This window comes from Misgurnus anguillicaudatus, unplaced genomic scaffold, assembly GCF_027580225.2.
Source record: "Misgurnus anguillicaudatus unplaced genomic scaffold, ASM2758022v2 HiC_scaffold_29, whole genome shotgun sequence".
Classification (NCBI taxonomy): Eukaryota; Metazoa; Chordata; class Actinopteri; order Cypriniformes; family Cobitidae; genus Misgurnus; species Misgurnus anguillicaudatus.
In genome coordinates, this window is record NW_027395279.1 from 5,832,036 (window position 1) to 5,848,193 (window position 16,158).

Here is a 16,158-nt window from a genome sequence, read left to right on the forward strand (position 1 = left end):
TTCACGACAACATTTAACTAGACAGAGATTCTGATCCTGCTTGTGTTTTACGCGATGGGTGAGTTGTTTTGATTTGTAACCCTTCAAAAAACATAGGCTATTATATTTATCACAACATTAGTGTGTAGATTGTAATCAGCGCGTCTTTCCGCAGACGATATGCACATCAAAAGGTATTGTACAGCAATATAAATGGTCATTTTAAGACACTTCACAATAGGATTTGTACTGTCAATACATTATGTGAAAAATCATTGTAGCATGTAAGTTGAAAACTAAATTCTGTGCTGTGTTTGCCATCGAATTTGGACTAATACTGTAATATCAATATGAATGACAATTTCGTTTTGAACATCACATATAAACTTACATAATGAAATAAACGTGTCATCAAACGCAACATTTATAAGACTTGATTACCTTATCCATCAACGTGATTTCTCGTTCGCGTCTGATTGATGGCCATCAGCGGTTAAGTTAAAGACTACAAATCCCATAATTCCACGCTGCTTCAGAGCGTCAGTAAACAACATCATTGTTTTTGTTTGATCTGGCGCCATCTTGCGGCACATAAATACAAATTGTATCTTTAATGTTGTTGCTTTTCAGTAAATAAATTTGTTCTCGATAATGATTTATAAAACTTAAAGTGAGAGATCTTCACCCTCAGATCTGACACAAAAACACAACTGAATCAAAGCCGAATCAAAGGTTTAACCTTGTTTTATGTCATGGTTAGTAAGATGTCTTTGGCAGATGGTTAAAATGCATTATTTTCTAATAAATTTGATTTCCTTAAAAGTATAAGTAGCATTTATGTTGGGCCAGTGTGCTGTGTTACAAGCAGGGTGCGGTGGGTCGCTTTGGGTGAGAAAGTCCAGGGCCACTTTTTAGTCCCAGTCCGCCCCTGCATTAAGCCACAGCTTCCCCCCATGAGTTTGTTATAATGTATGAATATTTACCTGCTGTTGAATCTGTAATTCCAATAATAATCATCAGAGTCACACAAATGAACCCCATCACTCCAAAACACAGCTTCTTAAAAATATGACAAAATAAAAATTATATTTTTAGACAAACACAAATTTCATCTTTATAGCTACAATCACTTTTTTCATTTCTAAAATGATTATCAACTGAAGGAAAACATTGACCATTGAGAAAGGTGCTGAAATACAGCCTCAGTGTTGCAGTGGTTGACCTACCACTTCTCACACGGCAGACCCAGGTTTGAATCCCAGCATATTTTTATTTATAACCCAACATGTGTTCTGTCCAATATTTACCAAGCATTGGATTAAAAATAACCCAGCAGAATTTAGTGTGCAGTAATAGAAATTTAACAGTGTTTGCCAAGTGTGTTGTTATACACGTGCATTTTTCTGTAACCAGATGTCCAGGATGTTGTGTTTTTCATTTTTTTATGAATTCTCTGTAGTATTTTATATATTGAATGGTTTTGTGTATCATCTGAAAGCATTGTTTGTTTTTGAGCAGAGATTAAATGATTTTGAAGCGATTGTTTGATTTTGCTAGAGTCAGAGGTTCTGTAAATGTCTGAATATTTAATTTTGTGTTCAAGGTTTTAAGAAAGTGGGCAATAGTTTAAAAGCAATTTCGAAATTGTGAAAAGCTGTAATAAACAATTTATTTTGTCAGGTTTATTGTATATACAGCTTGGAAGTCAGGTGGCACACAGATACACACATACACATACAGTGCTTTACAATAAATAAGCAAGGCCTGACTCACTAAATATATAAGAGCACATACATTACCTCTACCTCCTCAAAAAAAAAAAAAAATACTCATACATTTTAGTTGGTCAATCACTTTTATATTAGATTCTCAAGATCATCCATCTTCTCTTACAAGTTCTTCCTGTAATGCTAACATGTTTTATTCAATACTGATTATATGGGCAGACTCAAATAAATGTATCATTCTTACCTTCAGCTTAACATTAAAACAGCGTCTTAAAGGAATAGTCTACTCATTTTCAATATTAAAATATGTTATTACCTTAACTAAGAACTGTTGAATCATCCCTCTGTCATCTGTGTGTGTGCACGTAAGCACTGGAGCGCGCTGCGACGCTACGATAGCATTTAGCTTAGCCCCATTCATTCAATGGTACCATTTAGAGATAAAGTTAGAAGTGACCAAACACATCAACGTTTTTCCTTTTTAAGACGAGTAGTTATACGAGCAAGTTTGGTGGTACAAAATAAAACGTAGCGCTTTTCTAAGCGGATTTAAAAGAGGAACTATATTGTATGGCGTAATAGCACTTATGGGAGTACTTCGACTCGGCGCAGTAACACCCTCCCTCTCCCATTATGAGAGTGAGAAGGGGAGCAGACTTTTCAGGCGAGTCGAAGTACTCCCAAAAGTGCTATTACGCCATAAAATATAGTTACTCTTTTAAATCCGCTTAGAAAAGCGCTGTGTTTTATTTTGTACCACCAAACTTGCTCGTATAACTACTCGTCTTAAATAGGAAAAACGTTGATGTGTTTGGTCACTTCTAACTTTATCTCTAAATGGTACCATTGAATGAATGGGGCTAAGCTAAATGCTATCGTAGCGTCGCAGCGCGCTCCAGCGCTTACGTGCACACACACAGATGACAGAGGGATGATTCAACAGTTCTTAGTTAAGGTACTAACATATTTTAATATTGAAAATGAGTAGACTATTCCTTTAATAAATTCTGTTCATGAGAGTTTGTATAAAAGGATCAAGCAGAAACTTGTTTGATTTTACTTTCACTTATGATCAGGGGCGGACTGGCCATCTGGCAGACCGGGCAGTTTCCCGGTGGGCCGACGTACTTTTTGGGCCGATCCATCTCATACTATTTTTGTCTGAGCAGCCCAGTTAGCGTCTTTTTTTTCCTAGACAGACCGGCCCACTGACATTTAAGCAGCAGCCCATTGGTTATTTTTTTTAATGACATAAAGCTGGCCCAATCACCGCTTTGGTCTCTGTGCAAGCGAGCGTGCAACGTCGGTCAGTTCACGTGTCAAAATAGAGAGAGAGAGATGGAGAAAAAACTCAAAGGAGGTGCAGAAAAACTGCGCGACAAAAAGAAACAGACTCTTCAGGCAGACGCTGGAAAATAACACAACTGTTTTCTTCAACTCGCGTCGCTGGTGATGATGATGATGGTGGCGCGTGGCACTGGCAGCACCAGCACGCAAAATGTCAGTGAGGAGAGGGAGAGAGAGACGAGGGAGAAGTGAGTTGCGGTAAGCAGAACTGCTTTCAAAACACAAGTTTAGATAGATACCCCTTGATAAAACCAAGTCAAAAACACACAATTATGGTGATAAAGCTGCAACAAAATAATTGCACTCTTTGCTCTGTGACTACAACCCAGTCAATATTTGACGACACTTGACCATTCGTCAATATGTGACGCGGAGGGTATACCTTTCGCGTCATTTTTTGACGAACTGGGGACTTCAATACTATTACGTCCGTTGCATTCTCTTCTCCTATTTTCTTACCATTTTCGCGTCGGTTTAGGGTTAGATTTACATAATGACATCCCTACCCAAACCTAACTCTAACCCCAACGCCAGGTGACAACTGTTTCTAACCCCAACGCCAGGTGACAACTGTTTAATTTCGCGTACACTGTTTAATTTCGCGTACACTGTTTAATTTTGCGTAATCTAACCCTAAACCGACGCGAAAATGGTAAGAAAATAGGAGAAGAGAATGCAACGGACGTAATAGTATTGAAGTCCCCAGTTCGTCAAAAAATGACGCGAAAGGTATACCCTCCGCGTCACATATTGACGAATGGTCAAGTGTCGTCAAATATTGACGACATGGGGTGAGACTGTGTTAGTGACTACGAGAGTGTATCTGATTCGTAGATTTTTCGTTGATTGTCTGTTTCAAAACGTGTCATTTCTCTTCAAGCTAAATCAAACAATCCAGGACATCTGCTTACAGACAAAATATATGTTTATTGTATATAACAACACAATTGACAGATAATGTTAAAAAGCTCTATTACTGTAATCACACAAGTTTAGTTCAGTGAATGTAGTAGTGAATACTTTCCTGTAAGTACTGCAAGTAATAATCAGTTTTTAATATTACTGTAAGCAGCACTTGTATTTTGTTAAAAGTCAGCAATTCAATGGCAAATTTTGCCAATTGCACCATCTCTGGTGTCCTGTTCTTCATCATAGGGTACTCTTCATCTGCCTCTCAGACTGTTTACAATCCACACAATTGGTAAAGAATACCATTAGAAAAAAGCGTGTACAATTTTGAGTTGTTGTGTTTGCTTGATGACAACTGAGTTGTAGTTGTGTTCATCTTTAGCAGCCTGCCTGTGTTTAGCATTTATAAAACAAGTTCATTGCAGTGTAAAATGTGTGTTTTACTCAGAAGTTTGTTTAGAGTTTAGCCAAAAGAGTGCATGACGAATGTGTTTAGGCCGCTATGAATTTGGTTCAGAGATTGGGGTTTAGGGTTTTAGCAATTCAGAAAAACTGTAATCAACATATAATATGACAGTTAATCAGATAGGAATATTTTTGTTGTGTTCATTATTTATTATAGGCTACGGTGTGTAGTGAATAGTGTTTTTAGGACTTAACAAAAATGTTTACAAATGTTTGAAGGATGAAGCTTGTTTAAGGATTCATGTGGATTATACAGTTTTACTGCATTAATAAATAACACGTTCTAGAAGTGTTTGTTGTGTCAACTCTCACTCTTTTCTACCTGCTATTAATTGGGCTTAGTGCTTTTATGGAATTGGAGTTGCTATTGCTTAAAGGCGTGCAAAGATGGGTGGTATTTGTAAATATATGTAGTGTGGGCCGGTTTGGGCCAAAATGCCAGGGCCTAATTTTTGTCCCAGTCCAGCCCTGCTTATGATCTTATACACCTGAAGTGCTCACACAGCCGCACCCCTCATTCTGATAAACAGGAATCTGAATTCTAATGGATTTAATGGTTATAATAAGAACAGTACTGGTTTTAATGGAAACTGTAATGGTCTCTTATGGTCTCTAACAGTAATGTGTTGGGTTATCTGAAAAATGGGCATCAATAAATCTTGATGTAATAAGACCCAATACACAAAGATTATTTTTATGCTAAAAGGTTTTAATGATAAAGTGCTGTTTGTTCATGATGGTCTTCGTTATTAACCTACTGAAATAAACAATACAAATTCCTATTATAAAATATTAGTATTAACTGAGCATTACAGGACATGAGCTTTACATGTAACTGTTGATATCACACATGAAGATGAAGTCTTGTAAATACTCTGATTGAATGGTTAAATGTTTTTGCTCAGTGGTTGATTGACAGGTAAGTGGGCGGTCCTTCACTAACTTATCAGGACATATTTACAATGACAGCAGCAATGAAGTATGCTGAAATATGCCCATATTTACACCTGAGATTGGGTCACCTGAATCTTTACTCCAGTGCAGGTGTAAATAGGGTCTCAGTTCAGTTGTTATCTGTGTGAATGGTTTTATAAGTTCCTTGGAAACATCATTGTGTCTGTGGTATCTCATCAGTCAGGTTTGTCTGGTTCTGTGTTAACTCACCTCACAGAGACTCAAATGTGATCTGTTGACATCCAATATTAGCAGATTTCATTTTTGGCCCTTGAAGTTCATTCCCAGAGTTAAAGACCCAGAGAACCGATGATAAAGAACCAAAAGCAGAATTAAAACACAGATCAACAGCGCTGTGCTGTAATCCTGAAAGAGTGACATTTTCAGACAACAACACATAAAGACAAGTCAATGAAGGTTTTTGTGGGACAAAGTGAAGATATAATCTGTTACAAGCATTAAAGAGTGTAAAGTAGGTGTGACTGATACATTAAAAGTACATTGATAGTGCCATCAGCTCATAGTGCTGTTAACACTTTCTTAACAAGCGGATGCCATGAGATCTTTTCTCTGGTTTGTTTGTGTGATGTGAGAGCAGTCTTGGGATTTTGATGTCCATTTAAACCTGAATGATTTGAATATAAATGTTTGTGCTACATGAAAAATTGTAAATGTCAGAAAAATCTATATCTAAGCTTTGAAGTGTTTCAATCTCGTCCATCTAGGTATGAATTTTTAATTATATGGAAAATGGACACAAAAGCTTAGACTTTTTGGAAACATAATCATTTTTTATTGGAATAGCGAAAAGAAAATATGTGATTGAAAAAAATTTACTGTATGAAATGGTAAAACATTACAATGCTGAAATGTTTTGACCCAGTCTGCAAATGTTTTCTACATAAAATCATCCTACATAAGTAAAAGAGTCATAATGACCAATTTATGGTAACCCATAGTTGGATTGTGACCGTGCATTTAACCCATTCAGTTAAACACACACACACACACACACACACACACACACAATGAGTGATGTGACCAAAACTAATAACACCTCTAGTGTCTTGTGTACTATACAACTGGTACCCTATGTGATGATCACTACACTTTAGAAAAAAATTACTTTATCCAGAGGCTCTTTAGAGTTGTCATGATGGTTACACGGCTGTTTTTAATGCCTTTAATGAATTAAACATGTAATGAAAACCACTCTGAACTCTTCGCAATGTGCTCAATCCAGAATCTGAACTACACTCATCTGGATGATGTTCTACAATCCAAGGTCAAGGTGTCATTATTGTCTCATACAAGAGAAATTTATTTTAGACAAGAGAAAAACTGCTGCAAAAAAACTCACAACATAGACATCATACAAATGTTTTCCAACCTTCACACACAGTCGCATAACTACGGGTGGGCCTGGGCTAACGTTAGGTATGTTAAACTAAAATGAAACAGAGCACTTTACTAAAGTTTGTCTCCAAAACACGTCGGCCACTGGAGGAAGAGAATTCAGATGTTGCCATCAATCTCGAGTTGTAGTAAGGAGCTGAACAGCTTGATAGATAACAACAAACCACGGGGAAATCATATCAGCATATGGCGTGGAGGGGTATTAAAACTATTATAGGTCAAAATCACCACTCTAACACCCTGGTACATTCAGTCTAGCAAGCAAATGCCCTGAATGAACACTTTGTGAGATGGGACGTGCCAGTTACTCCAATCAGCTTTGATTGAAGAGCAAGTGCATCAATCAGGGTAAGCTGTGAGGAAGTGAGGTGGATCTTCTCCCATATAAGTACAAGGAAAGCTGCTGGCCCTGACAGGCTGGAAGGCACCGTCCTAAAGAGCTACAAAGAACAACTGAGCCCGGTGTTCAAAGGACTGTTTCAGAAATCACTTGACACACACAAAGTCCCAAAGATATGGAAAACAGCAGATATTTTACCACTTCCTAAGAAAACCAAACCAGTTGGACTGAACGATTTTAGACCAGTGGCACCCACTTCCGTTGCTATGAAGTGCCTTGAATGGATTACTTTTACTCACCTCAAAATACAAACCCAAGCTCACATGGACACATTACAGTTTGCTTATAGAGAGAAAAGGGGTGTGGAAGATGCTGTCACAACCCTCCTGAATGGAATTTACAAACACCTTGAAACACCTGCTTCTTATGTACGCATCCTGTTTGCAGACTTCTCTTCAGCTTTTAACACCATCCAGTCACACATGTTGACAGAGAAGCTGACAAGCATGGGTGTAAACCTCACTCTTGTAAAGTGGATTCAGGACTTTTTAACAGGCAGACAACAGTATGTGAGGGCAGGTTATAGTCGGTCAAGAGCCATCGTTACCAGTGGCGGCTCATGACTGCTCATTCGAGGGGCGCAAATTCAAAATAAGTGTTCGGAGTGTCATGTGTGTGGTTCCCTTTTCCAAAATATGTGTTCTGCGTATTGAGAGATCCTGTGTGCATCACGTGTTTTGTCAAAATAAGTGCCTGCTGCACACGCGTCAAAACCATTTATGATAAAAGAGTGCACCAAACATGACATTTAAATCCATATTTACTTGCGTATGTGTGTCACTAAAAGTTCTTCAGACTCTAGTGTTTTCTTTGTCCTTCCGTCAAACAGTACACACGACGGGCACACACGACAAATACACAAACACACGAGTCAGAAAATCTGACGCACTTTTGGTATTCTTATAAAAACGCGATTGCAAATAGCACATCTAAATCCTTATTTTTTTACGTTTCACACTTTAACGTTTTAAATTATGTATAAATCATATCTGTATGTCCAAAATCAGCAGAGTAAACTAAGTCTCCTTGCGGAGTGATTGAAAAATAAAGAGTTTGTGATGCGCCCGCCGCGGTCGACCCCAGAGAGTTAAGCTAATCCCTGTCTGGGAAACCACCCAAGAATGTTGAAAGAATTTTTTATTATTTTTCGATTCATCTTAGATATTGGACTGATGTTTGTATGTTACCACCATTGCTGTGTCTACAATGTTGTTGGATGTCAATGTGGCTCCCTTGAATGCAAAACAAATAAAGGTTTCAATCAATCAATCAATCAATAATGTGCTTATGATGACATACAGGCTTTATATATTCTGATATTATATATTGTGATATATTCAAGCAGGTGTAGTTGTGTGTTGGTATATTTTGATAACAGATTCATTTTAGGCTACGCCCACCTGATTTTCTCTAGGCCCACCCACATTGTGAATCCTGGCTACGCTAGTGTTCACACATACATCATCATCACATTCCTTAAAAATCAATACATTATAATGCATTACCAAAAAGATAAAATCTAAAGCATACAGCTTTTCGTTACATGAGTTACTGTATAAGTTTATTATCAGTGGTACAGTGAAATGAATTAATATTTATATTATGTCTACATAACAGGACCCTAAAATTTCTTACCAGAGTTTATCAGCACATCACTCAGAGTTGAACACATGTGAAGAGTTTAATAAGATCTTATTAACCTGCTGTATGATAGACTGCTCAAAAATATATTTTAAGAAACTGAGCTTCTTGTGATGAATTCTCATCACAACAGCCAACAAATCTTTCCACTGCAGTTATACATCACATGTATGTAAGAAACAATATGTAACAAATATGTATGTAAAAAAAACTATCATCATCATTTATCATCACATGTTTCTGAAAATGGCACCCAAATCCCTGTCTATAATACCATTTCAAGTTACAAAATAAACTTGAGAGGATTTTTATATTTAGATTAAATCTCATTAGAGATCACAGATGATGAGTGGTGCAGTATCCCAAATATGCCAAAAAACAGGATATAGTTTCTCATTAAAAGATTGATCAGTAAAAGAGTAAATATGACACATAGACTCCACATCATAAAAAGAGACTCGACCCTCATCATAATCCACAAACACACCGACTCTCTGAGGCTTCACACTCAGGGAAAGAGGAACAGATGGACCCTCACTAGCCTGATACTGTCCTCCTCTCAAACCAGACATCCAGTATCCACTCTTAGGATTCAGCCAGATCCACCCCTTCCTCTCAACAGATTCTCTGGCCACACCCACAAACCACCTACTTAACCCCTTCACCTGCACCTCATAGTAAAAACACCCTGAGTTGAATCCTTCATTTCCAAGAACACAGAGACGATAATTAAACTTGTTATTTGACTTTTGATCTCCATCCTTCATTGTTCTTGATTGTGGTTTATATTTCACTTGTTTCCCATCATGAAACACAATGAGATGTCGATGAGCTGAATCAGGATCCAGAGTCACATTCACTGTTAAAATATTGAGATTTCTGCTTTACAGATGAATGTTGAAATAATGATGATAATAATATTATTAGTTTGTGTCTTTCTATAACACAACATCACTTTACAGAAAAATAAACAAACATAAACACACTGCATAGAGAAAATTAACTGAAACAAAACAAGACAAATCTGAACAATATATAACAACAAATGAACATAGATGAAAAATATAAAGAGGATAACAAACAAATTCAATATGTCAATAAAACCACATGCAGTCTCATCACACAGCTTTAGATCTATAACACTTTAATGATGTCATCAAACTGTAACTTACCTGCATATTTTCTTAACAGTGATTTCACTAAAAACAGACAGACAGTAAAGAGTTAAACAGAGATCATAACACAATTATACTTAAGATTGAGAATGAGATTAAAACATTCAAAGTAAAATCTAATAAATCTGTTTTACTTGCATATGATATGACACACTGTGTGGTACATTGTATTGCAAATGAAAGTTTGTCTAAAAATGAATCATTTAATAAGGACATTGAAAATAAACTCACAACTTTCTACAGTCCTCTTTTCTCTCAATGAAAGTGTTTGACATTCTAGAGAGTTCACATTGTAAAGAAAAAACAAATAAATTAAAAACAACAAGTACAAATATAATCATTGAAATATTTGGTCATGTTTTAATGAATGATTTTATGTTTGCTATGTTGTTTATCAGAATCTGATCATCTAAACTTAAATCACACAACAGACACACAGATGTTTGTGTAAACATTTACAGTGCAGGTGGATAAAGTTTGTGAACTCTTGATCATAATGACTGAGTTTCTCTCTTTTATTAGCAGTAACATTCACTGAGTGTTTCATGTATTGAGTGATTATTTGAAATTCAAATCAACACAAGAGTCAATAATATTTCTGCACTGATCCTCGTTACATATTAAACTCTTTATGTTCATCAATATTACTGAGATGTAATTTTATTTCAGATGATGTTAAAGTATCTGGTAACACTTTATTTTGATAATCCACTTTAGAAAATTTACTAATTATAAGTAACTTTGCAACTACTTATCAACTACCAATCTTTAGAGAATTAGTAGAATGTCTGCTTAATATCTAATAACACTTTATTGTGATGATATCTCTACAGACATTCAACTGTCTAAAAGTATCTTTGCAGGTGCATGTCAACTTATTCCACTAACCCAAACCTCTTCCCTAACCTAATTGTTTATGTATAATTGTTGTGCATATAATGTAAGCACTGTATATGAATATCTGTATTTATGTATGTAATAGGGGTGGAACGGTACATGTATTCGTTTTAACCGAATCGGGGGTCACGGTTCGATGCATGAATTTAAACGGAGAATACACGGTATGAAAATAAAAAAAAAACTTGCGTGCAAAATAATTAATGTAATGCGGAACTACTGTTAGATACGCGGGTTCTTTATGGACAACTGTTGCCCCGCTTTAGCTCTGATTGGCGCCGATGCAGCCGAGCTCCGCCTATGTATGCGCTCTATCAGAGCCCGTCTACTGGCACTCTGCAGTTTTTTGTACCGTCGACGCCGATCCAGTCAGTTAGTGAGCAGCGATAGCGAGGATGGCAAGTGGTGTTCCACAAGAGTTAGACGCTCCGCCAGCCTCTTTAAGATCGCAAGTTTGGCAAAACTTCAGTTTTCCAGTCAGTTACAGGCGAGAGAGTGGTGGAAAACACGAAGACTGTGCGTCGGTGTTGTTCAGCAGTTGTTGGGTATGTGAGTGGAAATACATCTAATCAGGGCTCTCAAGTCTCACGCATTCACCTTGACACACACGCATTTCAGTCAGTTCACACGCTCACACGCCACACTTTGTATTTCTCACGCTGAGAAGTAGGAGATAAATTGCCCTGCTAATATACAATTAATGGAGGAGGCGCAGTTCTGTCGAGTTCAGCTGCTTTTTTAAAGTGTGCTCAACCTTACACAGCGCCATCAGCGTCAGAGTACAGCGAGAAATCTTGCGGAGGAGGCTGATTTCAAATGGCTCTCGCGTTACTTTGCTGTCATCCACTTGTCGTTTCTTGCAGCGCCTCGTGAAGTCGTACACATCTATTAATTCATCCTACAAGCCTATTTTTTTTGTTCTTTAGTACATTAATATGAAATAAGGCCAAAATGCATTTTAAATGTATTTAGGTAACACTTGTAATACATTTGAACCCATATTTGTATGAAAGATGAGTACAAGATTACTTAAAGTGATATACATTTTTGAAATACGAGATAGTATGTTAAATGCATTTCAGTTCATATTCATGACATCTCAAAATAACACTGATAAGGACACCTATGTTTTTAAGATTATCTTAAGTACTAAAAAAAATGCCTCCTTCATTTTTGTTTTGCTTTTCCCTCAATTGTACCGAAAGTGAATCGAACCGTGGCGCCTGAACCGAGGTATGAACCGAACCAGGACTTCTGTGTACCGTTCCACCCCTAGTACGTATGTATATGTGTGTGTGTGTGTGTGTGTGTGTGTGTGTGCGCGTGCGTGCGTGCATGTATGTGTATGTATGTATATATGTATGTATGTGTATGTGTACATATATGTTTATGCAGGTATTGTTTATGTTTAATTTTGATGGGTAGATGTTGTTTTGTAAATAGGGTAGGCGCAATAAGCCGCGGCTTCAGCCTACACCTCTTCGGTTACCATTTTTGTCTGTCTGTAATGAATTTTCTGTACGTATATTTTGTTCTATGTTTAGTAACCGAATAAACAAATAAACAAGTAAGCAATAAGGTACGAGAGGCTGTGCTGTATCGTGAATAAGTAACGGCTGAAGGGCGTTGTTGTGCAACCCCTTCAGCCGTTACTTATTCACGATACAGCACTTGCCTCGAGTACCTTATTGCTTTTATAAAACGGTTACCACACAATATTAAAGTAAAACAAAATGAGTGCAACTTTCATAAAGTTAAATCAATAAAAGCATTCCTTCCGCTAGAAAAAAATAGTCCCTGACTGCGAACAACATCATGAAAGCTCAAATAAAAACAACAAACTGTTCTCAGACTTTGTCTCATTATGTTTATGTGTTGCTAAGGGTGTTGCTAAGGGCGCAGTGATATTAAATAGAACCGTTGGGTGAAGCGGTCATAGCAGTGTTTTATTGTGAATAAAGCACACCTATTGACCAATCAGAATCAAGGATTGGAACTAACCGTTTTATATAAAAAAATAAACAATAGAGTAGTAGAGTCTAAGAGTTAGGCTTAATGACAGTTAGTTGACGTATAGTTGCAAATTATTGAAAGTTAGTTGACATGTAGTTGCAAAGTTGTTTATAGTTAGTAGAATGTCTAAAGTGGACTATCAAAAAAAAGTGTAACCAAGTATCTCAGTCAGGTTGCGATCAGGACTCATGGGTCACTACAGAAACTGTTTTATCTTCTGTTAATCTTGAAGTACAGATGACCGCACAACTCCTGATAAATATTTACTGTAAATGACAACAAACAGTCCAGGACCTAAGTGTTATGGTGGTGGTGGATGAACCCAAGTGCAGACGGTAGGTACTTAACAAAATACTTTTATTAAATGACAAAACCAAAAACAAAACCCACGAGGGGGCAAAACAACATAAACTGGATACTTTGTGAACACTAAACTAGACAGGACTAAACTATGACACTAAACTGGATACACTTAACAATAACCTAGACAAAACACTTAATATATAACACTAGACTTGACTGCTTAACAGAGTACTCACATGAATGGGAAACAATGCACAAGCACAGGACAATGAAAACAAAAGGATTAAATAGGGGAGCAAATCAAGAGGGGAACAGGTGACATGAATCAAACAATAATGAAGAGAGGATGACAAGGGAGCAGGGTAAAAGAGACACAGGGAACACGTGGTCTACTAAACCACAAAGGACAAGATGGCAGAACCATGACAGAACCCCCCCCCTTAAGGAGCGGCTACCAGACGCTCTCCAGGGAAACACTAGACAAGGGACAAGACAGACAAAAACCAAGAAAACATGACAAATAAACACAGGGGCAGTGTCACCCCAACTCCTACAAAGGAGTTGGGGTGACACAATAAAAACAACAAACAAGGGAGGGGGGGCGGAGGCAAAACAGAGTTCATGTGAGGAAGTCCAGGTAGGGTGGAGCTGGGTGGGCAAGGGGTCTTGGGTAGTGGAGGGCTTGGGACGAGGAGTCCGGGCAGGCTTGGTGGGGATCTTGGAGGGAACAGGCTTGGTTGGGGATGCAGACTGGTTAAGGGGTACAAAAGGAGGCAAGGTAGGGTTCCAGGGTGTGGTAGGGGTAGACAAGGGAGCAGATGGGGGCGAGCCAGGACTCACAGTGTAGGGGAGAGAGTCAAGGGAGGACATGGAGACAGTGGCAGGGGAGGAAGCCACAGAAGGAGCCGGTGAGACAGGGGGCGCTGCGGCCGGCAGCGGAGACGAGAAAGGGACCGTCACATGGGGCGCTGCGTCCGGCAGCGGAGACGAGACAGGGACCGTGTCAGGGGGCGCTGCGGTTGGCTGCGCAGACGGCAGGGGCTGCAGTAGTGGCTGCGCAGAAGGCAGGGGCTGCAGCAGTGGCTGCGCAGACGGCAGGGGCTGCAGCAGTGGCTGCGCAGGCTGAGGCTGAGGGTCCACAACCCCTCTCCTCCTCCTCTTCTTGCGTGGACGTGGTGCGGTGAATGGAGCAGGTGGGATGGGCGCCGTGGTGGAAGTGGCAAGATCTGTGGAGGACCCCTCGGACGCTGACACCTCCTCTCGCGCTTCCCCCGGAGGTCGGCAGGCTGGGAAGAGCCTTCGAGAGCTGGAGTGGTGAGAGCCGGGTCCTCCAAATGTCACCACACAGATGGCGCGGCCCTCCGGAATGGTTGGCAGAGGGGCAGATGGTGATGCCCTGGTGGGAAGCTCCTCCCGACACAACTGGTCCACAACCTCACGGAACGGGCGGCGGATCAGCCCCTCTCGTTCAGGCAAGGGAGGAGGGACGTTGAGGCCCGCAATGAAGTAGGAGTTGAGGAGGGTCTCTGGCAACAAAACCCTCCTCGCTTCAACATCCTGGGCATACACCCTCAGGGTCCTCTCTAGCTGGGGAGGAAATGGGGCCTTGCCCATTTTCATGTCGGCGGCAGTGGACTGCCACCACAGTTCTAGGTCAGCCGACTGCCGCCTGGCGGGACGACACAGGTTGTCTGCTGGGTTCTGTTGTGGCTTGTGCATTCTGTTATGGTGGTGGTGGATGAACCCAAGTGCAGACGGTAGGTACTTAACAAAATACTTTTATTAAATGACAAAACCAAAAACAAAACCCACGAGGGGGCAAAACAACATAAACTGGATACTTTGTGAACACTAAACTAGACAGGACACAGGACTAAACTATGACACTAAACTGGATACACTTAACAATAAACTAGACAAAGCACTTAATATATAACACTAGACTTGACTGCTTAACAGAGTACTCACATGAATGGGAAACAATGCACAAGCACAGGACAATGAATACAAGAGGATTAAATAGGGGAGCAAATCAAGAGGGGAACAGGTGACATGAATCAAACAATAATGAAGAGAGGATGACAAGGGAGCAGGGTAAAAGAGACAAGACACAGGGAACACGAGGTCTAGTAAACCAATACTAAGACCACGTGAACCCACACAAAACATGGGTCTGTCATGATTCTGCCACAAGACTAGATAAAACAAAGGACAAGATGGCAGAACCATGACACTAAGACAGCAAACAGCTTTAAATCATGATGTTTGTCTTATTGTGAACATCAAGACTGTTAGAAATACTCTTTATAACTTTATATAATTCATACAATTACAATACAGCTTGAAGTTCACACTGGGCAGTGATTCTTGTCTTCAGTCTTGTGTCATTGATTAAACTTCATGTTAAGTGTAATTCACACACATTTATTACTCTACACTGTAAATATGTTTAACACAGTTTTTAAATATAGACATAAAACACATGGAAACACCAATGTTATTGTTATGTTATGTTATAAAAATAATAAGCTAAATGCTTATGTGTCTGGATAACTGCCAAATAAAATGTAATATTTTTAATACACGTGATTATAATGTGTTCATTCTTTAAATACATAATTGATCAAAACTGTTTTTATATTAACAATAAATTAATAACATAAATATCCAACAGAAAAATTACCATTGTTTAGTCTCTGGTCCTTTCTCTTAAGTCTCTGGTCCTCTCTCTGCAGTCCTAAAAAGAAAAAATACACAGGAATAACAACTACAAACATTTTTTATAAAGATTACTTTCTGTTTTGAATTTGATTTGCCCGCTTGACACTGTGATGTCTTTACAGGATAATGTCTGCAGTTCAGTTTACAACACACACCACAGATCACAAAAATATAAACTTTTGACTTTTAAGAGAAGTGAAATCTCAAATCA

At 38.7% G+C, this 16,158-nt stretch overlaps 1 protein-coding gene across 3 annotated transcripts in view; it reads right to left on the bottom strand.

Annotated features, from left to right (window-relative positions):
• LOC141362822 (butyrophilin subfamily 1 member A1-like) overlaps window positions 1–16,158 on the bottom strand; it is a 128,855-nt gene that overhangs the window by 34,841 nt on the left and 77,856 nt on the right. The gene's annotated exons all lie outside the window — the stretch shown is intronic.